This window comes from Pseudophryne corroboree, chromosome 8, assembly GCF_028390025.1.
Source record: "Pseudophryne corroboree isolate aPseCor3 chromosome 8, aPseCor3.hap2, whole genome shotgun sequence".
Classification (NCBI taxonomy): Eukaryota; Metazoa; Chordata; class Amphibia; order Anura; family Myobatrachidae; genus Pseudophryne; species Pseudophryne corroboree.
In genome coordinates, this window is record NC_086451.1 from 10926809 (window position 1) to 10933204 (window position 6396).

Genomic DNA, 6396 nt, shown 5'->3' on the forward strand with positions numbered 1-6396 from the left:
TGTAATAAGGTGAGTCAGCATGGGGGGAGCTGGGAGGTGTAGTGTACACAATGCAGGTGAGACAGGTAACAGGTATGCAGGTTAGAGGTGCAGGGAAGGAGGGCTCTGGTGACTGGCACCCAGCACCTGGCTGTGGGGCACTGGTACTGGGAAATCAGGGTACATAGAGGACACAGGCAGGAGCAGGGGGCAGTCACACAGAATGGGCACAGCAGAGAAGCATGGGCAGGCAGGTGGCACAGCAATATCACCCTCTCGTCACTGGCACCTGCAGGGTGAAGCTCAGGCAGGGCTGGGGTCCTGGCACACAGGGAGGGGGGGCACCAGCTGCCCCGCACCAGGGACTCTCCTCTTCTTGCAAAACAAAATAAAAAGTCATAAAAAACAAACTGTGATCACGGAAGAGCAATGAGGAGTGGGAGGAGAGGGCCAGGGGTCAGTCTAATGAGACAGGGAGGGGGCAGAGACTGGGAGGGGGCAGTCTAATGAGACAGGGGGCAGAGACAGGAAGGGGGCAGGCAGGAGAGGGCAGACTCAGAGACAGGAAGGGGGCAGTCTAATGAGACAGGGAGGGGGCAGTCTAATGAGACAGGGAGGGTCAGGCAGGAGAGGGCAGACTCAGAGACAGGGAGGGGGCAGTCTAATGAGACAGGGAGAGGGCAGAAACATGGGAGGGGACAGTGTGTGACACAGGGAGAGGGCAGGCTCAGAGACAGGGAGGGGGCAGTCTAATGAGGCAGGGAGAGGGCAGAAACATGGGAGGGGACAGTCTGTGACACAGGGAGAGGGCAGGCTCAGAGACAGGGAGAGGGCAGGCTTAGAGACAGGGAGAGGGCAGTCTAATGAGACAGGGAGAGGGCAGAAACAGGGAGGGGACAGTCTGTGACACTGGGAAAGGGCAGGCTTAGAGACAGGGAAAGGGCAGAGACAGGGAGGAGCAGGCAGGAGAGGGCAGGGAGTCATTAGAGGATAGTGCTGCTGTCTAATGAGACAGGGAGGAGGCAGCAGTCTAATGTGAGGGAGGGAGGGTGCAGCCTGATGACACAGGGGGTGGGGGATAGATGAGACAGGCCTGTGGGGTGAGGGGAGGGGGGCTGGCAGATGACACAGTTGGCACAGACACATGCCCTGCCTTCCCTCCACCCTGCAGCCAGATGACCCTCACAGCAAGGGCACCATTATCACCCTGACTCCCGGCTGCAGATAGATATATATATATATATATATACACTATTCCTGTCAGTATATATGATTGTGCTGATGATGTGTCAGCCAGGTGTCTGGGTGTAGTCTCTGGTAATGATATCACTATGGTGGGTGCAGGCGGCAGCACAGGCCCCGCTGCTTGTTCTATGGGAGACTTTCCTCAGAGAAACAAAACTGAAAGTAAATAGGTTTCCATAGTTACAGATAATGGAGTCTATTCATGAAGCAGTGCAGAGAGCGGAGACGTTACCCATGGCAACCAATCAGCCGTGCAGTAACATTTATCAAGTGCATGCTATAAAATTATACAGAGCAGTTGATTGGTTGCCATGGGTAACTTCTCCTCTCTTCATACGCAGGATAATGGGGTTCATGTAGCGCTGGTGCGTCCCGGACATACGCGGGATAATGGGGTTCATGTAGCGCTGGTGCGTCCCGGACATACGCAGGATAATGGGGTTCATGTAGTGCTGGTGCGTCCCGGACATACGCAGGATAATGGGGTTCATGTAGCGCTGGTGCGTCCCGGACATACACTGGATAATGGGGTTTATGTAGCGCTGGTGCGTCCCGGACATACGCGGGATAATGGGGTTCATGTAACGCTGGTGCGTCCTGGACATACGCAGGATAATGGGGTTCATGTAACGCTGGTGTGTCCTGGACATACGCTGGATAATGGGGTTCATGTAACGCTGGTGCGTCCCGGACATACGCAGGATAATGGGGTTCATGTAACGCTGGTGGGTCCCGGACATACGCTGGATAATGGGGTTCATGTAACGCTGGTGCGTCCTGGACATACGCTGGATAATGGGGTTCATGTAGCGCTGGTGCGTCCCGGACATACGCTGGATAATGGGGTTCATGTAACGCTGGTGCATCCCGGACATACGCAGGATAATGGGGTTCATGTAGCGCTGGTGCGTCCCGGACATACGCAGGATAATGGGGTTCATGTAGCGCTGGTGCGTCCCGGACATACGCTGGATAATGGGGTTCATGTAGCGCTGGTGCGTCCCGGACATACGCTGGATAATGGGGTTCATGTAGCGCTGGTGCGTCCCGGACATACGCTGGATAATGGGGTTCATGTAGCGCTGGTGCGTCCCGGACATACGCTGGATAATGGGGTTCATGTAGCGCTGGTGCGTCCCGGACATACGCTGGATAATGGGGTTCATGTAACGCTGGTGCATCCCGGACATACGCAGAACAATGGGGTTCATGTAGCGCTGGTGCGTCCCGGACATACGCAGGATAATGGGGTTCATGTAGCGCTGGTGCGTCCCGGACATACGCAGGATAATGGGATTCATGTAACGCTGGTGCATCCCGGACATATGCAGGATAATGGGGTTCACGTTGGGCTGGTGCGTCCCGGACATACGCAGGATAATGGGGTTCATGTAGCGCTGGTGCGTCCCGGATATACTCAGGATAATGGGGTTCATGTAACGCTGGTGCGTCCCGGACATACGCAGGATAATGGGGTTCATGTAACGCTGGTGCGTCCCGGACATACGCAGGATAATGGGGATCATGTAGCGCTGGTGTGTCCCGGACATACGCAGGATAATGGGGTTCATGTAACGCTGGTGCGTCCCGGACATACGCAGGATAATGGGGATCATGTAGCGCTGGTGTGTCCCGGACATACGCAGGATAATAGGGTTCATGTAGCGCTGGTGCGTCCCGAACATACGCAGGATAATGGGGTTCATGTAGCGCTGGTGCGTCCCGGACATACGCAGGATAATGGGGTTCATGTAGCGCTGGTGCGTCCCGGACATACGCAGGATAATGGGGATCATGTAACGCTGGTGCGTCCCAGACATACGCAGGATAATGGGGTTTACGTAGGGCTGGTGCGTCCCGGACATACGCAGGATAATGGGGTTCATGTAACGCTGGTGCGTCCCGGACATACGCTGGATAATAGGGTTCATGTATCGCTGGTGCGTCCCGGACATACGCAGGATAATGGGGTTCATGTAACGCTGGTGCGTCCCGGACATACGCAGGATAATGGGGTTCATGTAGCGTTGGTGCGTCCTGGACATACGTAGGATAATGGGGTTCATGTAGCGCTGGTGCGTCCCGGACATACGCTGGATAATGGGGTTCATGTAACGCTGGTGCGTCCCGGACATACGTAGGATAATGGGGTTCATGTAACGCTGGTGGGTCCCGGACATACGCTGGATAATGGGGTTCATGTAACGCTGGTGCGTCCCGGACATACGCAGGATAATGGGGTTCATGTAGCGTTGGTGCGTCCCGGACATACGCTGGATAATGGGGTTCATGTAACGCTGGTGCGTCCCGGACATACGCAGGATAATGGGGTTCATGTAGCGCTGGTGCGTCCCGGATATACTCAGGATAATGGGGTTCATGTAACGCTGGTGCATCCCGGACATACGCAGGAAATGGGGTTCATGTAACGCTGGTGCGTCCCGGACATACGCAGGATAATGGGGTTCATGTAGCGCTGGTGCGTCCCGGACATGCGCAGGATAATGGGGATCATGTAGCGCTGGTGTGTCCCGGACATACGCAGGATAATGGGGTTCATGTAACGCTGGTGCGTCCCGGACATACGCAGGATAATGGGGATCATGTAGCACTGGTGTGTCCCGGACATACGCAGGATAATGGGGTTCATGTAGCGCTGGTGCGTCCCGGACATACGCAGGATAATGGGGTTCATGTAGCGCTGGTGCGTCCCGGACATACGCAGGATAATTAGGTTCATGTAGCGCTGGTGCGTCCCGGACATACGCAGGATAATGGGGATCATGTAACGCTTTTGCGTCCCAGACATACGCAGGATAATGGGGATCATGTAGCGCTGGTGTGTCCCAGACATACGCAGGATAATGGGGTTCACGTAGGGCTGGTGCGTCCCGGACATACGCAGGATAATGGGGTTCATGTAACGCTGGTGCGTCCCGGATATACGCAGGATAATGGGGTTCACGTAGGGCTGGTGCGTCCCGGACATACGCAGGATAATGGGGTTCATGTAACGCTGGTGCGTCCCGGACATACGCTGGATAATAGGGTTCATGTATCGCTGGTGCGTCCCGGACATACGCAATATAATGGGGCTCATGTAACGCTGGTGCGTCCCGGACATACGCAGGATAATGGGGTTCATGTAGGGTTGGTGCGTCCTGGACATACGTAGGATAATGGGGTTCATGTAGCGCTGGTGCGTCCCGGACATACGCAGGATAATGGGGTTCATGTAACAATGGTGCGTCCCGGACATACGCAGGATAATGGGGATCATGTAGCGCTGGTGCGTCCCGGACATACGCAGGATAATGGGGTTCATGTAGCGCTGGTGCGTCCCGGACATACGCAGGATAATGGGGTTCATGTAGCGCTGGTGCGTCCCGGACATACGCAGGATAATGGTGTTCATGTAACGCTGGTGCGTCCCGGACATACGCAGGATAATGGGGTTCATGTAGCGCTGGTGCGTCCCGGACATACACAGAATAATGGGGATCATGTAGCGCTGGTGCGTCCTGGACATACGCCGGATAATGGGGTTCATGTAGCGCTGGTGCGTCCCGGACATACGCAGGATAATGGGGTTCATGTAGCGCTGGTGCGTCCCGGACATACACAGGATAATGGGGATCATGTAGCGCTGGAGCGTCCTGGACATACGCAGGATAATGGGGTTCATGTAGCGCTGGTGCGTCTCGGACATATGCGGGATAATGGGGTTCACGTAGGGCTGGTGCGTCCCGGACATTCGCAGGATAATGGGGTTCATGTAGCGCTGGTGCGTCCCGGACATACGCAGGATAATGGGGTTCATGTAGCGCTGGTGCGTCCCGGACATACTCAGGATAATGGGGATCATGTAGCGCTGGTGCGTCCCGCATATACGCAGGATAATGAGGTTCATGTAGCGCTGGTGCGTCCCGGACATACGCAGATTAATGGGGATCATGTAGCGCTGGTGCGTCCCGGACATACGCAGGATAATGGGGTTCATGTAGCGCTGGTGCGTCCCGGACATACGCAGGATAATGGGGATCATGTAGCGCTGGTGCGTCCCAGACATACGCAGGATACTGGGATCATGTAGCGCTGGTGCGTCCCGGACATACGCAGGATAATGGGGTTCATGTGGCACTGGTGCGTCCCAGACATACGCAGGATAATGGGGATCATGTAGCGCTGGTGCGTCCCGGACATACGCAGGATAATGGGGTTCATGTAGCGCTGGTGCGTCCCGGACATATGCAGGATAATGGGGTTCATGTAGCGCTGGTGCATCCCGGACATACGCAGGATAATGGGGTTCGTGTAGCGCTGGTTCGTCCTGGACATAAGCAGGATAATGGGGTTCATGTAGCGCTGGTGCGTCCCGGACATACGCAGGATAATGGGGTTCATGTAGCGCTGGTGCGTCCCGGACATACGCTGGATAATGGGGTTCATGTAGCGCTGGTTCGTCCCGGACATACGCAGGATAATGGGGTTCATGTAACGCTGGTGCGTCCCGGACATTCGCAGGATAATGGGGTTCATGTAGCGCTGGTGCGTCCCGGACATACGCAGGATAATGGGGTTCATATAGCGCTGGTGCGTCCCGGACATACGCAGGATAATGGGGTTCATGTAGCGCTGGTGCGTCCCGGACATACGCAGGATAATGGGGTTCACGTAAGGCTGGTTCGTCCCGGACATACGCAGGATAATGGGGTTCATGTAACGCTGGTGCGTCCCGGACATACGCAGGATAATGGGGTACATGTAACGCTGGTGCGTCCAGGACATACGCTGGATAATGGGGTTCATGTAACGCTGGTGGGTCCCGGACATACGCTGGATAATGGGGTTCATGTAAAGCTGGTGCGTCCCGGACATACGCAGGATAATGGGGATCATGTAGCGCAGGTGCATCCCGGACATACGCAGGAAATGGGGTTCATGTAACGCTGGTGCGTCCCGGACATATACGCAGGATAATGGGGTTCATGTAGCGCTGGTGCGTCCCGGACATACGCAGGATAATGGGGATCATGTAGCGCTGGTGTGTCCCGGACATACGCAGGATAATGGGGTTCATGTAAAGCTGGTGCGTCCCGGACATACGCAGGATAATGGGGATCATGTAGCGCTGGTGTGTCCCGGACATACGCAGGATAATGGGGTTCATGT

The 6396-nt window shown here is 55.6% G+C and overlaps 1 protein-coding gene across 1 annotated transcript in view; it reads right to left on the reverse strand.

Moving 5' to 3' along the window:
* AGPAT2 (1-acylglycerol-3-phosphate O-acyltransferase 2) overlaps positions 1–470 on the reverse strand; it is a 101936-nt gene extending 101466 nt beyond the window's left edge. The window contains exon 1 of the mRNA XM_063935893.1: positions 269–470. The gene's annotated coding sequence lies outside the window, so the exon portion shown is untranslated. The remainder of the gene's footprint in view (positions 1–268) is intronic.
* Between the last annotated feature and the right edge of the window lie 5926 nt (positions 471–6396).